This window comes from Acanthochromis polyacanthus, chromosome 6, assembly GCF_021347895.1.
Source record: "Acanthochromis polyacanthus isolate Apoly-LR-REF ecotype Palm Island chromosome 6, KAUST_Apoly_ChrSc, whole genome shotgun sequence".
Lineage (NCBI taxonomy): Eukaryota > Metazoa > Chordata > Actinopteri > Pomacentridae > Acanthochromis > Acanthochromis polyacanthus.
In genome coordinates, this window is record NC_067118.1 from 5,802,853 (window position 1) to 5,825,442 (window position 22,590).

The 22,590-nt window shown below is 39.3% G+C and overlaps 2 protein-coding genes and 2 long non-coding RNA genes across 31 annotated transcripts in view; 3 read left to right on the plus strand and 1 right to left on the minus strand.

Annotated features, from left to right (window-relative positions):
- The window catches only part of LOC127534550 (uncharacterized), a 532,033-nt gene extending 521,240 nt beyond the window's left edge, over positions 1-10,793 (plus strand). The window contains exons 3-4 of the long non-coding RNA XR_007942704.1: positions 7,892-8,037; positions 10,026-10,793. This is a non-coding gene — a long non-coding RNA (uncharacterized LOC127534550). The remainder of the gene's footprint in view (positions 1-7,891; positions 8,038-10,025) is intronic.
- Positions 1-22,590, minus strand: part of LOC110960721 (uncharacterized) — a 435,352-nt gene that overhangs the window by 371,350 nt on the left and 41,412 nt on the right. The window lies entirely within an intron of this gene.
- Positions 2,377-4,177, plus strand: LOC127534551 (uncharacterized). The gene is made up of 3 exons (XR_007942707.1): positions 2,377-2,614; positions 3,570-3,917; positions 4,086-4,177. It is a non-coding gene; the product is annotated as an uncharacterized LOC127534551 (long non-coding RNA).
- Positions 20,308-22,590, plus strand: part of LOC110950027 (NACHT, LRR and PYD domains-containing protein 12-like) — a 67,890-nt gene continuing 65,607 nt past the window's right edge. For all 28 annotated transcript variants that reach the window (XM_051949987.1, XM_051949980.1, XM_051949963.1 and 25 more), the window contains exon 1: positions 20,308-20,392. The gene's annotated coding sequence lies outside the window, so the exon portion shown is untranslated. The remainder of the gene's footprint in view (positions 20,393-22,590) is intronic.

The window sequence follows — 22,590 nt, forward strand, 5'->3', positions numbered from 1 at the left end:
ATTGCAAAAGCTACAGTTGGTTTGTTAAAGCATTTTACATAACTATCATTTAGTCACCATGACAACAACAAGCTGTAAACTCTTTAAATATCCAACAGTAACAAACCTCCTTCACTTTATTCACCAACTCAACTGATATTTTAGGAAAAACAAAACAATCAGGAAAACGTATTTTACATTTTTTTTAAATGAAAATAAACTTGACATTGAATTGAACATTGGCAGTTTAAACAGGATCTGGTCTTTATGTTGTACTAAACATTTTTAGATATATTTTGATCCACTGTTTTCCTCCAGTTTTGCAGTGAAAGTGTAACTACTAGTTACTATGAGACACTGCAGCAGGTTGGTACTATTAAAGGTCAACGTCAGGTTACAATAAAAATATTCCCTCCATGTTGTTCCTGTCACATTTTTCCTCACTGTTGGTTCATTTTTCACTGTAAATCCTGCAGCTGTATGTAAACAGAACAACCATGACACCCAGTGGCTGCATCTGGGTTTAATTAGTCACTTTAAAGGGTTTAATGTTTACACATTTACTTATTTCAAGTTTACATTTTTAAGTATTTAACAGGAAGGAACAGGAAGACCGTGTGGCTGTTTAGTGTGGGTGGTTTAAAAAAAAAATCCTATCATTTGTTGTGTTGAGTTACATTTGTTTGTTTTGTTGTATCAAGCATGAGCACAGTGGTTGGCACTGTCATCTCACAGACTTATCGAAGGCATTCTTATGTACTAGTTTCACAGGATTAGTACGACCTGGGGACCTCTGGTATTTTTTAAGTTACCCCAGGATGTCTGTGTTTCTTGAAGCTCATTCGCATGGGATAAGCGAAGTCTGTATTTTACTCAAATTTACTGACGTTACAGCCCGGATATGATGTCAATCTGTGCTGGTCACAACATCCGCTGTTGTCACGTCCATGTGTGAAGAATAGATTTTATATATATGTATAGTATATACTGTATATATACACAGTCTGTGGTGCAAAGTGGCCGGCCGCTACTCGAAAAAAAAAAAAAATACAGACACCGCTTGCACAACTAAACTTTAAATACATTAAAAACCTATGTTGTAACAGCACCATTGTTATTGTTTCATTAGGTTTAGGCACAAAAACCACTAGGTTAGGTTCATGGAAAGCTTGTGGTTCAGGTGAAAATGATCACTTTTAACATGGTATGTAGTTGTCATGGCAACAGTAAACATGTCAAAGCAGCAACGTGACTTTAGAACAGCGGGCAGCGCAGTCGGGATAACGGGCAGTCAGGGCGTTTGGATTCAGCCTGTTGAAAGATGTGCTTAACACATGCTGCTACGCATGTCATCCATCTCAGTACCCTTCCAAACTTCCCTCTTCTGGTGGATCTGATTTTGCCATTTCTGCTAATGCCCTATAGACCTGTTGTGTATAAACCTACCCCTGCATTTGCTCCGAAAATGCTGTCAGTAATTTCCACCGCAGCCTCCATAATTCAACCGAGAAAGATGTAAAAAAAAAAAAAGACACGCAATAAAAAACAACAAATGAAATAACCCCCAATCACCAAGATGCAGATTCGCACGGGACCAGTATTGTCACAGGACGTCTGTCTTCGACGAAATACAGTAGGTAATTTGCGGGGGAATTATTACTTTACCAATTACCGACATGGCACATTCGCACGGGATTAAGATCACCGACCTCCTCGGCAATTATTAGAAATCACCAGAGGTCCCCAGGTAATACTAATTCCGTGCGAACAGTACATAAGACTGCAATATGAAGGTCTTTAGGACCTCTTTTGCATTTAAAATGCTAAATCCCTCTTTGTCAGGTCATATTGCCAACTAAAAACTTTGGATACAGAGCCTTAGCCTTCTACAACCACAAGCCACAAGCAGGAAGTCAGGCTTTGTGAACGCACTGATTGACACAAACTAAACTCCTCTTCATCTTCATCTTCCTCCTGCAGTCCAGCAGAGTGATTGAGGAGATCAGAGAGGACAGACAGATCAGTTCTCCTCCTGTGGAAATATCTTCAGTTTACTGCAAAACCAGCCTCTAAACTGTGAACAGATTTGTTGTAGAAATTCAGTGAGGTGGAGAGAGGATGAGGAGGCAGACACAGAGAGACACACTGGAGAATCTGATGACTTAGGTTGTGAGGAAGGTTTACTGACGTCAGGAGAAGTGACACCGACAGAGCAGCAGTACATGCAGGCAGTGCCAGCATCACTTCTGAGGATTCTCTCTGATCTTCAGGTATATGTTGGAGTTGGGAGAAGGTCAGAGTTAGAATACAGACCAGAAAAGGGAAAGAGCAACTTTTCCTTGACATGTTTGACCTGATAAAACTGCAGCGCTGCCAATAAATGAACATTAACTGTAATTTAATGAGCTCTATAGAAAGTGGTGTGTATAGACGGACAGCTGAACTTTGACTCTGCGCTAGAATAAAGAGGTTAAAGAAGAGGGGAGGAGTGTAGAGCTGAGTTTGTAGGAGGGACCATCATTAAGAGAAGTGAGCAGTTCCTGGTTTGTCAGAGAAGAAAGAAGAGAAGCAGCATTAAAGCATCAGAGCCTCAACATGAAAGTCTTCCACACTTTTTTCTGTTTCCTCTTCATCGGTGAGTTCAGTCACTTCTGATTTCTGTTCATTGTTGATCTTCTCACACTTATTTTTCTTCATTTCTTTAGAGTTGATCAGGAAGTTTTGCACCTCATTGAACAGTTTTAAGTGAGAACTCTGTTCCATGTTGTTGGTTTCTGTAGTTAAACATGAAGTTAACAGTTGGATATGAGTCACTGGAACAAGCAGTTTATTGGAACTTATTGTCTTAAAATATAAACCTGTGAGGACATTAAAGGGTTCAAACAAAGGTTTTTTCTACTTTTCAACAGTTTTTATTACTTGTGCAGCTTTTTCTTTGAGAATTCATCAAAAACATGAGTTTGTGGTTGACTTCTGTTGTATGTCGGCTGTATATTTGTGTTGCTTTGGCACAAACGCAGCAAACTCAGGAAACTGTAACCATCAGATAGACTCAGAAAAATATGTTTAGAGTCACAGAAGTAAAACATGTTTAAATCTACACAGAGTCAGTCTTAAACATCTTAAAATATAAACCTGTGAGGATATTAAAGTGTCCAAACGTGTCAGTCTGCAAATTCCCCTTTTTAATTTTTAGCATCACTTCACTTTTTTCCTCCAGATTTATCTTCCTTTTTTGGCATCTTAGCTACATCATCCAGTTCAGTGCTGCTGGTGAACTAAATTTAAAATAATTTTAAAGAAGCTAAAGAGGAACAGAATTGCAGAATTCCAGTAAACCACTGACGGCAGCTGTGGTTGTGAAGCAACACATTAAAACTTAACTTCAGCAGTAAAGATAGAATCAGCAGATGAAGACGTCTGACAGAAAATAAAGAACAAACTGAACTCCAGGTCCAGTCTGTAGCTTTTACTTGTGAGCTTTTAACAGCGTCTCAGTTTTAATTTAATAGGCAAAAATATATTATGTTCAGACTGCAGCGTGTTACAGGATGATGTTAGTAACTATTGATTATTTATCTTTTTAACAGCACTGCAGGATGAAAACACTGGATGTGTCAATGCAGACGGCCGAATCCACACAGTAATGGAAGGAGAAGACATCACAGTTACATGTCTATTTACTTTACCTGGGATCAAAAACATATTCTGCCGGGGAACATGTGAAGAAGGAAACATTCTCATTGAAACAACAGAGGATACGGCTGAGGATGGCAGATACAGCATTAGATATGAAGAGGACATTCCTGAGTCAGATTATTTTCTGCATGTGAGCATCAAACAGCTGAAGAAGTCTGACTCTGGTTGGTACAGATGTTCTATGGAAAGATCTTTGCTTCCAGTTTCATCCTGGGATTTTCAGATTGTTGTCAAAGCAGGTGAATTTTAATTTTCTGTCTCTGAGGGTGTAAATAAAATGTTTCTGTGTTTAAATTACATATTTAGTGCTTGTTTTCATCAGTTTTGCTGTAAAACATGTAGAAACCTCTAACTGTTCCTCCTGCAGACTCTCTGAATATTCATATATTCTATTTATCTGTTTACAGAAACTCTTCCAACTTTTCCACCATCATCGTTTTTCCCATCATCCTCCACTGAATCCTCCGAGCAGCCCGGCTCATCTCAAGCATGGTCAGGTACGTCTAATAAATAATTGCCCTGATTGATCCAGATAAAGTATTTTGATGGGACTTTTTGACAGCACAAATGAAGCTCCTGTGGTTTTATATGAGAATATGCATTTAAAAGCTACTATGTTTTGATAGTATGAGTCAAATGGGAATCATTTATTTTTCTGAATATATTTCTATGTATAAAACTTGTGGTTCCTCATTTACTAAAGTGTCAGAGTAAAACCAACCTGTTCTCCTGTTAACACTCCTGCAGGTCTGTATCTTTACATGGGTCTGATTCTGGTGGTCATGATCTTCATATTATCAATACCTCTGATGATTTACTGCAAGAAGAGAAGATCCACCAAACCTAAAGGTGAAGCTGCAGAAACACACACAGCTTCCATCACTTCATCACTGATCACTGACTCACATTCATCTCCTGGAAACTGACATAAACCTGAACCTGAACCTGAATCTAAACTTGAACCTGAACCTGAATCTAAACCTGAACTAACCTCACCAACCAGCAGGTTATCTAGTTGGTTATCTAACAGATTATCAAACAGGTTTTCTCGAAGGTTATCTTGGTGACTATAAGTTGGTAGTGAAGTTAATCAAGGTAATTATGGATCAAAAGTACACATGAAACCAGATCTCATCTTATCTTATCTTAGACGACATTTTCTCGTTTTCAGTTCGTCCTACATGTCAGAGGTCAGTAAATATGAGACACATGAACTTCATTAGTGTTTGTTAAAGGCATTATGGAGGATGTTTTGTTGTTTAATTTGTCTGATTCACATAAAATGAATATACTGACCTTTAGTGGACTTGTATGTATGGTCTCTAAAATAAAAAAAATAATTATGGACATGGCAGGACCTGAAAAACATCAGCTAATCAATGCGCTCGGACAGAGGCGTTTGGTTTGCTCCCTTTCCTGTCAATCAAAAATCTTCCGGCTCAGGCCTAGTTACGTAGATTACGTACGCCTTGGACTTACGTGTTTTCTGTATGTGTTGCTTTGGTATAGCTTCGTAGTTAGCTGGAGACTTGTTTTGCTCATCTTTTTTACATAATGGCAGATAAAGATCCAGGGGGACCCAGCCGTAAAAGAAAGGCATTTTTTGAGGTCAGAGAAAATAAAAGACAACTGGATCACGAGAATGCAAAAACAAAAGTGATTACTGGGGAGTCATTTGGGCGATGGCATCAGCTCAAGCAACAAATGGACCTAAAGACAGATGCCTTGGTTGCTAAATTCCTTCTGGACAGGTAAAATGTATTATTGTATTATACTGCGGCTGTAGGCAACTTCACGAGTCCTAGAGGTACTCTAACGAGTCCTACGCAAGTTTCTGGAGGGGGGCGTTTCTTTGTAAATCTTAAGAGGGGGGAGGTTAGAGGAAGGTGAGGAGAGGTTGTATCTGTCACACTCCTCCTGTGCCAACCCCCGATCCAGCTAATTGAGCTCAGCTGAGGAGAAGCTCAGCCAAGGAAACACAGCTGAGCTCCATGTTCAATCACTGCAGCATTTAAGCTGGCTTCTCTGCACAACACGCTGCCGGTTCATTGACTCAGCCATGCTCCTCTGTCCATGCCATAACTCACTCCGTTGGAATCCTGCACTACGTTCATCGTCCCCCACACGTAGTTTCTTGGATTCTGCTACTCCTTCAGATTATTCTGCCTGCCTCTGCCTGCCTCTCCCTGCCTGCCTCTCACCCACTGGTGTAGTCCAGGGTATACGGCGGTATACGGCGTATACCCACTTATTTTTCAGTTAGCATTGCGTATACCCACTTCTAATCCTCCCTGGTGCGCATCATTCAGTAATATCTGTGTGCCAGGTAGCCCTCTTTTCCTTAAGGATGATGAAGCCATGAACAACCCTCCTCTGCCTGTAATTGGCTGGTACATGCTACCTTCACTGATTCGATTGGTTAACTTTAGGGATGAGCCAATCAGAGGCAGAGTAGGGCGGGTCATACAGAGGAAAATTTTGCTAACACCTCTGTGACACTCCAGTTGATTGACAGGTCTGCTTGAAAGATGCGCGGAAATGCGAGAAAGTCAGAATAAACACATTTCAAGTGAGTGGCACGTATCGAGCGAACCTACTTTCATGGACGATATAATTCTCAGGTAAGTTTTAAGGTGGTTTCCAAATGAATCATTGTTTTAAACTACTGGCAACATGACTGCACATTTCAAGGAGAGGATATTTTGTCGCCAGTGGTTAAAGCTGCAGTCAATTCCAGCAATTTTCAGTACAAAAAAATCGCTAATATTCTATTTGTAAATAAAAATATGACGAGAAATACAGGGAATATTGGACGCGCATCGCGAGGTGCATTTCCTCGAAAACGACCTATTCGTGGATCATATACCGACTTCAAGACATGTTTTGGACAAAATAGTTTACTGGCTTGTTTCGTCTGGATGTCCAAGGTTGGATTATGGCCGTTTTTTGTGGAATATTTTCATCTGTGTGTAATAATGAACCCGGAAATGTGAGTCGCGCTGTGTATGTTGAAGCCGTGTATAGAGAAAGGATGGATGGATATTCGTTGTTTGTCGGACAAATGTGTTTATATTACCCGCTGTGGTAATCACATCTGAAAGTGGTTTATACCGGCGGATTCCTGAGAATCTAAGCTTTCCATCAGCGTATAGCGTTTGCATAATCGCGTTTGCAGTTTCAGACATTTAGCAAATTGCTCATGCAGATCTCAAAGTGTATCGCGAACGGGACACTGAAGCAAAACTGAAGCGCAACGGGTTAAACTGAGTGTCGGGCCGAGTCTGCCTAACGTTTTGAAAGGCTAACGTTATTCTAACGTAAGTCTGAAGCTAGCTAGATTGGGATAATGTGGGAAAACCTCTTGGCTGGTAGTTGATTTTAAAGTAAGTAAAAACACAAGAATGGGGACAGGTAGTTTAAGATTCGACCTAAAACAATATTGAGGTTTTATTCATGATGAAATATGAACAAGGATGCACTGTCAACTTCATATTTGAAGTATTTTATTTAAATAAATGTTCAAAAGTAACTGAAACACCATGTTTGCCTCATGATAAATACATGTTACATTAATCCAGTTTGCTTGTGTGACCAGTAATAACTACAAACTGCTCCTAATCAAGTCATGATAATTTTATAATCGTGGGCAAGTAGAAATGACTGAATAAATTGAATAGAGTAGTCTTCTATGCCACTGTTTCTAAAACAGGGCGTTTTTCTGGACTAATTTAAAAAAAGGTGAAAATTAAGAGTATACCCACTTCTCCAGGGACCGCTACACCACTGCTCTCACCCCCTCCTGCAACTCAGTCTGCTCTGCTCCTCCTTTCTGCCCGTCGGACACTGGACACTTTGGACTGCTGTGAGTTATCTTCCCCACTATTTAGTTCAGTTTTTGGTTTAGCTCTTCTCGGCCTACTGGTCCGCCCTTTGTTAATTAGTTTAGTTTTTCCTCTCCGTTGTTTCCCTCCGGCTGCCCTCACTCAGTGTTTCTGTTCAGTTAATATTCTGGTTTTCTTTAATTAAATCATATTTAACTTCACCCTCCTGTCTATGCCTGCTGCTTGGGTTCACAGTCCCAGTCTTGTGACAGTATGTGCGCATGCGCATGATATGTTCAAAGTCGTAGGAAATTAAATCTCCTCTAATGCCTTTAAAGCAGCTGACTGAACAAACTAAACTCCTCCTCTTCATCTTCATCTTCCTCCTGCAGTCCAGCAGAGTGATTGAGGAGATCAGAGAGGACAGACAGATCAGTTCTCCTCCTGTGGAAACATCTTCAGTTCACTGCAACGCCAAATACACCAAACCAAACAGAGCTGAAGACACCTCAGCTTAACCATCTGTAATCTGAGCAAAGTAAGAAAACTGTGGTGGGATTTTAGCTTCCAGATCATAACTCAGATGACTAACAAATTAAACTGAATTAGATAACAGAAAATCACTTTTTTATTCCTAGTCAATCAGTTAATGTAGAATTTCAAAGAAATTGTATAGTTTTTTTCTCTCATATGTAAATTAATCAGGTAAAAATCAGTTCATAAATAACACTGTTCGGTCTTAATCCAAGTACACAGAACTAGTTGTGAATGAACCTTTAGTTGTTCAGTTGACCAACAAAACAAATATTTCTGCTTCATTATAAGTAAAATATGTTTCAGGGAAATGAATGAAGGCTGCAGGAGGGAGTGTGGTGAAGGAGCAGGTCTCTGAGGTATGGGGGGGGGGCTTGGTTATGGAGGACTTTGAAGTGGATGTGTTGTGGGATGGGGAGCCAGTGGAGGATTTGGAGGACAGGGGTGATGTGTTCACAGGAGCTGGAGTGGGTGAGGAGGTGGGCAGCAGAGTTCTGGATATAGTGAAGTTTATTGAGGACTTTTGAAAATGAACCATAAATAACGTTGTTGCAGTAATAAATTCGGAATGTGATGGATGCATGGATGAGGGTTTCAGCAGAAGGGAAGTAGAGTGACCTGCGGAGGTGTGCAATGTTCTTGAAGTAGAAGAAGGCGGTCCGAGTGATCTGGTTGATGTGTTGTTGGAAGGTGAGATTGCTGTCAAGAGTGAATCCCAGATTACGGCTGTGAAGTGACAGGTACAGAGTGGAGTTGTTTATGGTCAGGGTGAAGTTGTCAGTGTTCTTCGTGAGGGATTTGGGGCAGATGATTATCATGTCTGCTTTGTCATAGTTCAGTTGTAGAAAGTCATTTTGCATCCATGTTTTTATTTGACTGAGGCAGTCGGTCAGGGTGGAGCAGGTTGTTGGGGTGATGGATCTGGTTGAGATGTAGATCTGTATGTCGCCACGTAGCAGTGGAAGTGGAGACCATGTTTATGTATGTTACCAAGAAGAAGGATGTAGAGGATGAACAGGAGGGGGCCAAGCACCGAACCCTGGGGGACGCCTTGCAGCAGAGGAGCGACAGATTAGGTGCAGTTATTGATGCTGATGAATTGTCTGTTTGAAAGATATCACCTGAGCCAGGAGAGAGCGGTACCGGTGATGTTGAGGAGTGATTTAGATAGATAGATAGATAGATAGATAGATAGATAGATAGATAGATAGATAGATAGATAGATAGATAGATAAACTTTATTGTCCCTTTCAGGAAATTTGTCTTGGACAGCAGAGCTACTGGTTACAGGTATGGTGTATATACAAAAAAAGAACACTAGACAACCTAAAACAGTTACATTACATTAGCAAGAGGTCTGCAACAAGCATGGTCAGTATTTATTGCACAAGGTTGAAGTGCGGTGCTCATTACAATAATGATTTCAGGCGGGAGAGGAGGATGGAGTCATTGATGGTGTTGAAGGCTGCAGTGAGGTCGAGCATGATGAGGATGGTGAGGAGGCCAGAGTCTGGAGAGAGGAGGATGTCGTTGGCGACTTTGAGAAGGGCTGTTTCAGTGCTGTGTTGTAAGCGGAATCCAGATTGAAATGGTTCATTTCACCTGTTTGGAAATGACAGCAAAGCAATATTGAAAGTATTTGACAGAACAATGTACAATATCTTCACTCAAGTAAAACATGGTGCTGTCAGCGTAGAGATGTATTTTACAACCAGAGGATGAACAGAACAAGATTGAGTCTAAATGGTTTAGTGGAGCTTTGATACATAAAATGTATATATAAACATTTTAATTTGTGTGTAAGAAGAAAAACTTTTCTGAGTGTTTCTGTAGATGTTTTATAGTTTGCGTGAGCAGGAAAAAGTGAATTTCCTTCCAAAATAAAGGTCTTAAGATTCATCTTCCTCTTTTCTTTCAGGCTGAAAACGACTGCAGTGAACTCAATTACACTGAGGTGAATTTTTCTAACGTTGTTGCCTCCTCTCTCAACAGCGCCCCCTGTGGTGATGCAGATAACATCCTCTACTGCCCCTTCAGACAGATGTGACGTCTGTCAACAACATCAGAGAAGCTTCACCTCCTCTGGACTCTCCTGTTGTTCTACATCAGTAGTGTAACAGTTGCAGCTGTTTTAGGAGAATTTGTGACTCATTCCTTTATGTTATAACTGTGCTGTCAAAATGTTTTAGTTTAGCTTCTCTTCAAGCATAATTCTGCTGTATTTCCATTTGGTTTCATTTCCATTATTGTGTCTCTGTGGGTCATGATAAGTTTGCAGATTCAGAGAACTGAGGTGAACACAAAGTTAACACCACCCACAGAACCACAACAGTCACATTAAAGGGAAATACACCAGGTTGAAGTAAATCAGAATCATCATTTAAATAATTTCTTTATATACTATTGCAGTAATTTTGACGAAGTTTATTGTTTTTATTGAAAATTTAAGTGTTTCTTGCAAAGTTCAAACTGTAAAGTTAGTCAGGATAATTCATCTTTTAAATGTTTTTTAAATATATTTGCTAAATATGTTCCATGTACAGATGTGAAGATCAGGTCTTTCTGTGAGCTGTTGTGTTGCTTTTTCATAAATATATATGTTTTGTTATTCATGCTTTAATGTCCTGCAAAAAAAAGATATTGCAAAAGTTGGTTTGCTAAAGCATTTTAAATAGCCATCATGTAGTCACCATGACAACAACAAGCTGTAAACTGTTTAAATATGCAACAGTAACAAACCTCCTTCACTTTATTCACCAACTCAAGTCAAATTTTTTTGAAAAAAATAACACAATAAGAAAAACATATTTCTCTCTTTTTTAAAAAAAAAAAAGAAAAGAAAATAAACTAGACATTGAATTGAACATTGGCAGTTTAAACAGGATCTGGTCTTTATGTTTTACTAAACATTTTTAGATATATTTTGATCCACTGTTTTCCTCCAGTTTAGCAGTGAAAGTGTAACTACTAGTTACTATGAGACACTGCAGCAGGTTGACACTATTAAAGCTGCTGTCCGGAGTTTGAATCACAGCGTCTCCCAAAACACTGTTGGTCCCTCCCTCTGATTTCGCCCCTTTATTTGTGCACGCGCGCAGTACATGAGAGAAGTGCCCGGAGTGCTGCAGCATCTCGCCTGTTTTTCTGTTTTCCCCTCTTCTACATTTAGTACATTTAGTAAATAATAAAGGAATTACGTTAGAATGCTGTATTGAGTCTAACTTGTCCTAATACCAAAATAACATGAATCTGCAAGGACGAACTAGTAAAGTTTCAATATGTGATTACACTCGTGTATCCCTCTGGATGACGCTGTTTATCAAACTTAGTGCATTTACGCGTGTATATGTGTTAGATTGTTTATTTGTTTCTATCTAGAGTTCAGAATTGCATGACTCCTCTGACGAAGAGTATGTCCCAGACGCCCCAACATCTTCCTCCAGAGGTCGGGCATCTAAACGAAGCCGTCAGGCGGGCTATGGAGGCCGTGGTCGGGGAGCGAGGTGAGCACCCCGAGCCAAAAAACGTCCTGCAGTCTCTTGGCCTGACAAGCCATGGGATTGGTAACTTTTCTGGAAGTTGCTGAGCCCTGATGCTCTCTCCTCCACAAGCAAAACAAATGTGCGCGCGGTTGCGTAGTGTGTAGCTCGCCCACCTCTGCATGGGTTTGCTTGCTGTGCGCGTAACCGTTGATTGACAGCATGACAAAGCTGAAGCTCGAACTTGATTGGTCGGCAGCGACCGGCGCTTTTTGGAATAACATGGGGGTCTATGAGAGGAAGGCGGAGCTCAGGAATAAATTTTCATATCGCGTTATACTAACTTTATATTATAGTATCGAACTAGACTAACACATTTAAGCTTTGTTAAAAAATGATACATAAATTGAAAACAAACGGAAACTCCGGACAGCAGCTTTAAAGGTCAACGTCAGGTTACAATAAAAATATTCCCTCCATGTTGTTCCTGTCACATTTTTCCTCACTGTTGGTTCATTTTTCACTGTAAATCCTGCAGCTTTATGGAAACAGAACAACCATGACATCCAGTGGCTGCATCTGGGTTTAATTAGTCACTTTAAAGGGTTTATTGTTTATTAAGTTCCTTATTTCAAATTTTATTTAAGTTTTTTCACCTGGATCATCAAATTATATTTAACATGATTTAATCTTTCAAAGCAATAAAAATGATAATATGTCCAGAATGGTGAATGCTTTGAATTGTCACATTTTATCCATTTGTGACTTTAAAAAATCAATTATTTATATTTATAATGATGTACATGTATTCAAATATGTTCCTTTGTGTTCCTTGTTTTCTTTCTGTCACATGTAGAACTCCAGCCTCTAAACTATGAACAGATTTGTTGTGGAAGTTCAGCGAGGTGGAGAGAGGATGAGGAGGCAGACACAGAGAGACACACTGGAGACTCTGATGACTTAGGTTGTGAGGAAGGTTTACTGACGTCAGGAGAAGTGACACCGACAGAGCAGCAGTACATGCAGGCAGTGCCAGCATCACTTCTGAGGATTCTCTCTGATCTTCAGGTATATGTTGGAGTTGGAGGAAGGTCAGAGTTAGATTACAGACCAATATGAAGACAACTGGTCTGTTTAGTCACATCAGAATAGAGAATATGCTTTGGGCATGTTCTCAAACTCCTTTGCTTCCGGTGGTAATGGAATAGTATCAATTTCTTCTTGTAAAGGAGAAATGTACAATGTGTATTTTCCATTCCCGCTCACTGCTTTTAGTTGCTGGCCATTGTATCCATGGAGATCTGGAGGAATAACAACTAAGCTCTGCCGTCCATCACCACCTAAAATTATAATATCATGGATACTGAAAACACCTGAACATAGAGTAACAACTCATAATGTATTGGATTTATATATTACTTTTTCAGGCACCCAAAGCACTTTACATTTAGTCATTCACACCACATTCATGCTGGTGGTAGTAAGTCACATGTGTAGACACAGCTGCGCTGGGGCAGACTGACGGAAGCTTGGTAGGCAATCACCAATGCGCCAAACGGCTCTTTCGACGACCACCCAACATTCACTCACATTCATACTCATATATAGAATATTCTGAAACAACATTAATCCAGTGTATATATGCCTACATACCTGTGGACTTGTGCAGCATCCAGCCACCACAGATATTTGCTAGTCTTGGATATGCACTAAAAAGCAAATCTGAAAACTGAAGAGATGGACAATAGTCAAAGATTTATTGCAATGACATATTTATGACCTACTGTTTATTTCATCATGCAAATATTAATTAAATCACATGTCAAGATGAATTCTAATATGTGTGTTTTTCTCTTCAGACATGACTTGACAAAAAGCAATAAATTAATAGTGACGTACCTCCGAATGTGTAATGTTTTCAGATATGGATAGAGAACGTTTTCCAAGGCCAGCCAACATTAGTGGCAGTTTCTCTTCACCTTTTGGTGTTTTTTCATATTGCTTGTTAAGAAGAAAAAAATTCACCAAAAAGCTCTTTCCAGATTCTTTAGTCCTGAATGGTGCAAAGCGCCTTTTGCCCCTTGCCTCCTTTTGAAAAAATCCTGGAAAAGTACTAAAAAGATGGCGTACCATTATTCTCATCTTTTATATTCCATCAACAAAAACACAAACAAACAACTATTTTTTCATTATTTTGTGCAGTAGTTTGCAAATTAAAATTAAAAAATCTACAGCTGTTCTCTACCTTCTGATTGAATCGGACTCAGGGACCTATTATGGCCAAATGTGCCTGAACTAGGAATGCAATAAATGACCCTACCGGACCATTTTTTGTTTTACTGACAGTCCAGTGTTCTGGGATCTTGTCGGTGGTTGCACTGCCTGCTAAGGCTGCCTTACTGACTGAACTTCCTGTCCAACAGCAGCTTCTCCTGAAGTTCCCTGTTCGCCTGGCCTGACATTTGCAGGTACACTGCAAATGTCAAAACACACTTGTGCACCTGATCTCGGGCATATGACTGCTTTTAAATAATAAGCATTATTATAAGACTCTATTGAGTGTTGTCTGTTATTTCTGAATAACAGACCACTGCTAGCGATGTCGCTCTGATCCAAGAGGCCAAGAGACATTTGCCTTATGGTTCTTTTTCTATTTTTTAACCTTGATTAAACAGCTTCAGAGTTATAGTTGTGGTTAAATAATAAACGACTTGAAACTCTTTACACGGAGAAAATAACCCGGTGTCCCAGCTCTCGTCTCTGTGGCACCGCCACAAAAACGCTCCCCATAACCAGTAAAATCAAACTTTATGGCAGATAAAACGACGAAAATACACACGTCATAATGTGTGTATGATAGTCCATCGATCCATTGACTGACTCTCTGCGAGATTCGTTGTAAACTAAACTAAAGCACGTGTCCGAGTTTGCAAAGAACTAAAACTGGACTTAATTTACAGCAATTTAAGCTATACAATGGGCTGATTCATACGCCAGTTGCCACGATTCATAATCTCAAATTATGTTTGTTTTGTTATTAAGCCTTCTTATTAGCCTCCTTGCATTAGAAGGCTAATGTGTCACCGGCCCGGCTCGTTAGCCTGCAAGCTAAGCAGTACCGTCTTTCGTCCATAAACTGTATATCAATTAAAACAGTACAACTTCATAAAATAAATAAATTACAAGAAGTTGGATGTGTTATTTACTTTACCTGTGATGCGTCACCTGCCCCAGCGAATATTCGAATACCAAAATTAATAGCGAATGAATATTGGGATATTCAGGATATTCGGGTCCAGCCCTAGCAAACATACAGGACAAATACTGACAACATACAGGTGAAATAGTTCATGCACACTGCAGACATACAGTAGACATAAAGGAGAAATACTACAGACAGGAGAAATACCTCCTGCATTCTGCAGCCATACAGGAGGAATACTGCAGACTTGCAGGAGAAATACTGCACACATAAAGGAGAAATGCCACAATCAAACCTCCCAACAACATGCTGAAAACATACAGGAGAAACACTGTGAAATACAAGAGAAATACTGTGACACACAGGTAAATACTGCAAACATATAGGAGAAATATTTTATGCACCCTCTAAACATACAGAAGAAATACAGAAAACCTAAAGGGGAACTACTTCATGAACACTCCAGACACACTGCAGATATACAAGAGAAATACTACAAACATACATGACAAATACAAAATGAACATATGAGAGGAGTACTGCAGACATACAGGACAAATACTGCAGCCTTGCAAGAGAAATACTGTAAACATGCACAATAAATACTGCAGACATACAGGAAAAATACTACAAACATACAGGAGTAATAGTTCATACACACTGCAGACTTACAGGAGAACAATGCAGACATGGAGGACAAGTACTGCACAATTACAGGTGAAATAATCCAAACATACAGGAGAAATACTTCATGCACATTGCAGACATGCAGGATGAATACTGCAAACATACAAGTGAAATACTGCAGACATTCAGGAGAGATACTGTAGATATAACAGAGGAAATATGAAGAACATATAGGAAAAATACTGAAAACATACAGTGGGTACAGAAAGTATTCAGACCACTTGAAATGTTTCACTCTCTGTGTCATTGCAGCCATTTGCCAAAATTAAAAAAGTTCATTTTATTTCTCATTAATGTACACTCAGCACCCCATCTTGACAGAAAAAAACAGAAATGTAGAAATTTTTGCAAATTTATTAAAAAAGAAAAACTGAAATATCACATGGTCAGAAGTATTCAGACCCTGTGCTCAGTATTGAGTAGAAGCTCCTTTTCAGCTCGTACAGCCATGAGTCTTCTTGGGAATGACGCAACAAGTTTTTCACACCTGGATTTGGGGATCCTCTGCCATTCTTCCTTGCAGATACTCTCCAGTTCTGTCAGGTTGGATGGTGAACGTTGGTGGACAGACATTTTGAGGTCTCTCCAGAGATGCTCAATTGGGTTTAGGTCAGGGCTCTGGCTGGGCCAGTCAAGAACGGTCACAGAGTTGTTCTGAAGCCACTCCTTTGTTATTTTAGCTGTGTGCTTTGGGTCATTGTCCTGTTGAAAGGTGAACCTTCGGCTCAGTCTGAGGTCCTGAGCACTCTGGAAGAGCTTTTCCTCCAGGATATCTCTGTACTTGGCCACATTCATCCTTCCTTCAATTGCAACCAGTCGTCCTGTCCCTGCAGCTGAAACACCCCCCCCCCCCCCCCCCACAACATGATGCTCCACCACCATGTTTCACTGTAGGGATTGTATTGGACAGGTGATGAGCAGTGCCTGCTTTTCTCCACACATACCGCTTAGAATTAACACCAAAAAGTTCAATCTTGGTCTCATCAGACCAGAGAATCTTATTTCTCATAGTCTGGGAGTCCTTCATGTGTTTTTTCAAACTCTATGCGGGCTTTCATGTGTCTTGCACTGAGGAGAGGCTTCCGTCGGGCCACTCTGCCATAAAGCCCCGACTGGTGGAGGGCTGCAGTGATAGTTGACTTTGTGGAACTTTCTCCTATCTCCTGACTGCATCTCTGGAGCTCAGCCACAGTGATCTTTGGCTTCTTCTTTACCTCTCTCACCAAGGCTCTTCTCCCACCATTGCTCAGTTTGGCTGGACGGCCAGGTCTAGGAAGAGTTGTGGTCGTCCCAAACTTCTTCCATTTGAGGATTATGGAGACCACTGTGCTCTGAGGAACCTTGAGTGCTGCAGAAATTCTTTTGTAACCTTGGCCAGATCTGTGCCTTGCCACAACTCTGTCTCTGAGCTCCTTGGGCAGTTCCTTCCACCTCATGATTCTCATTTGCTCTGACATGCACTGTGAGCTGTAAGGTCTTATATAGACAGGTGTGTGCCTTTCCTAATCAAGTCCAATCAGTTTAATTAAACACAGCTGGACTCCAATAAAGAAGCAGAACCATCTGGAGGAGGATCAGAAGAAATGGACAGCATGCGAGTTAAATATGAATGTCGCTGCAAAGGGTCTGAATACTTCTGACCATGTGATATTTCTGTTTTTCTTTTTTAATAAATTTGCAAAAATTTCTACATTTCTGTTTTTTTCTGTCAAGATGGGGTGCTGAGTGTACATTAATGAGAAATAAAATGAACTTTTTTGATTTTGGCAAATGGCTGCAATGACACAGAGTGAAACATTTCAAGGGGTATGAATACTTTCTGTACCCACTGTATATGAGATTACTGCAAACAAACAGGATAAAACTGAGACATACAGGAGAAATGCTGAAAACGTAAATGAGGAAGACTGCAATCAACCAGGAGAAATACTGTGACATACAGGACAAATACTGCAAACAACCATGAGAAAAACTGCAACATAGAGGAGAAATACTTCATGTCCACCGCAGACATACAGAATAAATACACAGGGAATAAATCGAAAAAGAACACAACAAAAACAAGACAAAATGGAAAAAAATGAGACAAAAAACGACACGAAACAAAAGAAATTTTAAAAATTAGACAAAACAGATATAAACTGACAATAATATGGAAAAATAACACAAGCGACACAAAAGGACAAAACAACAAAAACGAGGAAGAAAAAACGAGACAAACAACACAGAACAAAATTAGACTACAAAATGACAATAAAAGAACAAAACACAAAAAACAGACAAATCACAAGTGAAACAAAAAAGAAACAAAACAACAAAAGTAGCACACAAAACAATCAATACAGCAAAACACAAAATGACAGAAATTCGACAAAAAATTATAACACGACAACAAAATGGACACAAACAAGACAAAAAATGAGAAAAAAGGAACAAAACATAAAAATAGACAAAAAAACATAAGCGAGACAAAAAACACAACACAACAAAAACAAAAAACAAACAACATGAAACAAAACAAAGACGAAAATTTGACAAAAAAGTTACAAAGTGACAAAGAAATCGACAAATGACACAAGCGACACACAAAAAGACAAAAACAAGACAAGAAATGACAAAATCAAGTTACAAAACGATAAAAATAGGCAAAAAACACAAGCGAGACAAAACCAACAAAACGACAAAAATGAGAAAGAAAACAACAAAAACGTCAGACAAATAATAAAAGTCAGACAACAAAAGACAAAAAACAACAAAAAGAAGACAAAATATGACAAAAATAAGACACAAAACGACAAAAAAGTAAGTATTGATTCCTGATGCTTTAATGACTGAATGTCGCCCTCATGTGGTCAAACTCTTTAATTACAGCAGCTCCAGTTCAAAGCTCACATTTTAGTTTCCTTCTGTTCTGTTAATAAAATCCACAGACGAGGAGTTTGGAGCCGAAGGTGACACGATTAAAAGCTCGAAGTTAAAAGACACAAAACCAGCAGCATGAATCCAGAACTCTGAGGACTTTTATTTGAGGACTAAATACATATTTGAGGTGATTTTCATTTCCCAAAGACACAAGAAGCCATTAATATTATTCACAAACACATTTGACAGAATTGTGAGAGAAAGATGTTTCTACAGATATATTTACTATTTTGATGATCATGAGTCATTTGGCGTAAAATCTAAAACATTTCACCACTTTTTCTTTGCTTTAAATCATTTTTACTTGTTTATTTCCTCATAATTTGTGATTATTTAGATGTTGTTTGGACACATCATGACATTTTTAACAAATAGATCTCATTTTCACCAAATATTTTAATGTGGAAACAATCAGATCATAACCAGTCCACAGTATTATGTTTGTAATACGTTGTTGATATGATGTCAAAAATAAATGAGTATCTGTGATTAATCTGTTTTTGACATTTGATTTAACAATGGACTGACTGTTGCTGGAATGTTCAAACTATTAAGGTGTAAACGCTCATTTATTCCACTACCTAGTGGTCGTAAAGATCCTTCCATTGGACTGATTTATTTTCTGAGCAGTTATTATTGAGGTGTTTGGATGCGGCTTTGACAAACTGCAATTCACATTTGATGACATTTCTCATCATTTTCTGACTGTAGAATAATAAAAATGTCAAATTTGGGTGAATGTTAACAAAAATGTGGACTACATTAAATACATTCATTGCGATATGCAGAGACTGCTTTATCTGAGCAGATATCAGCCACATCCCTGATGGCTCTACACAACAGGATGGGTTTGGATCTGCTGCTGACAGAGACTGGTGGTATCTGTGCTGTTTGGTGCTGTGTGCTCTACTCTGTTCCCAATAACACAGCTCCTGGTGGCTCAGTGACCAGAGCATTAGAAGGACTTGGAACTCTCTCACAGCAGATGGCAGAGCTCTCTGACCCCTCTGGAGACTGGATGACTGGTGTATCTAGGAAGCACAAAGTGATCTTTCTTTCATTTATGGTTTTTATTGCCACCTCTGCTGGAACACTAACAGGTTGTGGATGTTGTTGGATCACCTGCTTGCGTACTCTGATTAACTGACTCATCACCATCTTATCAGCTGCCTCTTCAACACACCTGAACATTATTTGGATGTGGAGGATTTCTGTGATGAGATGAAGTTTCTGAAAGGAGGGATTGATAGGATTTATTATTTTAAAGGCACTGCTAGCTGAACGCTGAAATTGAAATCACACATGGGTATTACAACATTGATATTAATACTGTTTATCGTGCAATTAATGAGTTGTGTTTGACCTTTAAGGGAGAGCGATGGATTCCAGCATTAACCCCAGGCTCTGAAGGACTGAATACATGAGGGACACAACCAGGGACATGTTTCACACACACACACCTAAAGATAAAAGAGATTTGGCTTCACAGTTTATTCCTCTTTCCTTAGAAGGTAACAACTAATTGCATCGAAACTGTGAACCCATAAAAATCCTCCCTATGAGACACCACCAGTAGCTGCATTACATCACAGCTAATAAAGGACTAGATAGACAGGAAGAGGTTCTAGGAGGTTCTTTTACAGGATGTGGTTCTTGGAGATTGGATGAATCGTGTGCCAAGATATATGGACACATCTGTGCACCAACTGATGGGAGATCGAAGTCTAAACCACGGTTTATCCCCATCTTTAGCCAATCACATTGTAGAATAAAATGTGTTCATATCAGACTTCATCCTTTTCTGGGTGATCTTTCACACAGAAAATGTCCTTATACAAGACTTTTTTTTGAGACACTGATAAGAGAAAATGAACAGCTTAATTGGAGAGAAATATTTTGTCTTCTGTCTCAAAAAATGAACAAGCTCAACACTCAGAGGTTTGCTCGAGATTGACTGTTTCCTGTCAAAGCTTAAACAGGAAACTGATGGTCTCTTGCTAAAGCTTTAGTTCCTCTTTAATAAATGTTGAGATACAGATGGTTGTCTCCGTGTGAAGCTCCTTATAAAGGTAAGAACAGCAGCTTTCTCTGTTAAACTTGGTAGATTCTGTCAACAAATGAAAGCTCCACCTTCACTGCACTTTAACTGCAACTGGACAGTCAGGACAGACAGCTGTTCATCATGTCCTCCGTTCAATGTCGACGTGTGTTTGTTGCAGAAGTTCCGTTCTGATCCAGCAGCTAAAGAAAAGAGTTGTGGGAAATCAGTTTACAGCATTGACTGACCGAGTCTGCAGTCAAATTTATTGGTATTCGCCTAATGCAAGTTAAAGAGAGTTCTGGAGATTTAAAATGGTTCTCAACTCACACAGAACCAGAGATTATTTGATCTAACATTTTCCAACATTGTAGATTCTGAGTGAATGACATAATGAGAAATAACTGAACATGTCAGGCTTTTATATTTTATACTTGAGATGTTGCTGTTCAAACCAGGGCCGGAGTGGGACTCATTTTCAGTCCTGGAGTTTCATGCCTCGGAGCGGCCCACTTTAGATCACAACCTATTATTATTAAAATCATGTAATTATAACCTTACATATTAAGTCTACAATAGCACACCGTTCTGTAAAGTCTTGTAATTCAGTGTATTTTTCTGAAATATTTCCAATTCAGTGCAGGTAAGGGTTGCTTCACAACGTGGATTTATTTCAACACGAGTGCACATCTCCAAAATTGTTCTTTACAGCAATATCAGAATCTACACTCAATAAAAATAAAAACGCAACACTTTTGTTTTTGCTCCAATTTTTTATGAGATGAACTCAAAGATCTCAAACTTTTTCCACATACACAATATCACCATTTCGCTCAAATATTGTTCACAAATCTGTCTAAATCTGTGATAGTGAGCACTTCTCCTTTGCTGAGATAATCCATCCCACCTCACAGGTGTGCCATATGAAGATGCTGATTAGACACCATGATTAGTGCACAGGTGTGCCTTAGACTGCCCACAATAAAAGGACACTGGATCTGCAATGAAGCAGTTCCACAGGAAGACAGTAACATGGAAGTTCCCTCCATGAGCTCAGATCCTGCTTGGTAGTCCAGACCTCAGAGCTGTTTTCATGCTTCAGACTGAAAACACTGATAAATAGTGAAATAGAGCAGAAAGAAATCCAAGATTACAGCTTTTATTACTGTCAGCAGAAATGTTATCAGAAGACTCCTCACAGAAGTTTGTGTTTTGTTGAAAAGTTGAAGAATGAAATGTATGTGGAGTCCATCAGAGACATTAATTGCAATAATGAGCCGTTTAGTAGCAGTCAGTGTTTGGTCTGGACTCTGAACAGGCTCAGTGTAAAAATTAAAGCCTGATATGAGGCTCTGATTCTTTACCAGATAGAAAAGCATTAACCTGAAGGACATTCTTGTGCCAGGGATTGTTCATAAAACAAAATGACTCAACAAAAATCAATAAGAAATAAGGATGAAATATTACTGAGAATCCAAATAATTGAGCTGAAATAAGATGAGAATGGAAAGTCTGAAGTCAAACTGGTGAAGATACTGAGGAAGTAAATGAATATTGCACATGATCCTGAAGCTGTACACATTTCCAATAATACTGACATTATTATTCATCTTTCAGTGTCCAGTATTTTCTTCTATGAAATTAATGTGTTGTTTAGATTCATTCTTCTGGCTCTCAGAAAGTTTGATGCTTTCAGCTGTTTAACAGTCACAAGTAAAACCTGAACAGAGAACCATCATTCAAAGCTCTCAATAGACGGATTCTCAGATTGTTCAGAAGATACAAATCAGTTGTGTCTAACGAGGTTGACCAGCGATCCAGTTGATGGCAAGCCTCCCAGTCCAACTTTGAGCCTCCACCACACCATTCAGCGGATTCTGTGATAGGATTGTGTCAGTCCCACTGACCAACACCAACGAGAGCCACTTGGATACTTTTGCTTGACTTTGACTATTCCCTTCTCTTATTGACCTGAACTCTGATTGAATCTACAATGAAGCAGTTCCACAGGAAGACTTCAAATGCACATTTTATGTTTTTTCTGAGTTTAATGGGCCCGTAGATATTGTACTGTACTGATGTTGTGCACTGTTTAAATAGTTTTCTAAAACTAAAACTTCACAATAACAACTTATACCTGTGTCCAGTGGTTATTTCTCTTTCTCCTAGCTCCTACTAACCTAGGTAGTGACGTGTACATACTCAGAAGTGGGTTACATGTAGAACAAA